The sequence below is a fragment of the Eimeria mitis genome, genomic scaffold (assembly GCF_000499745.2).
Source record: "Eimeria mitis Houghton genomic scaffold, Emh_scaff4150, whole genome shotgun sequence".
NCBI classification, from domain to species: Eukaryota; Apicomplexa; class Conoidasida; order Eucoccidiorida; family Eimeriidae; genus Eimeria; species Eimeria mitis.
The window spans coordinates 4,688-5,083 of record NW_013572477.1 but is presented as its reverse complement, the minus strand read 5'-3'; positions in this window follow the sequence as shown (position 1 = coordinate 5,083).

Here is a 396-nt window from a genome sequence, read left to right as displayed (position 1 = left end):
TATGTATATATATATATATATATATATATATATATATATATATCTATATATACATACGTTTGTTTGTTGATATATATAAATTTATAGTAGTTTATATCTACTTATATTTATATTTTTATATTTATATTTGTATATTTATGTCTATGCATATCCTGCCTGTTTATAAATAATAAATAAACAAACAAACAAATAAACAAACAAAAACAAAACAACAAAAAAACTAAATAAACTAAAACAAAATAAACAAATAAACAAATAAACAAACAAAAACAAAACAACAAATAAATAAATAAACTAAAACAAAACAAAAAACAAACAAATAAACAAACAAATAAACAAACAAATAAACAAAAAAAAACAAAACCAAAAAAAAACTAAAAAACAAAACCAAGCGAA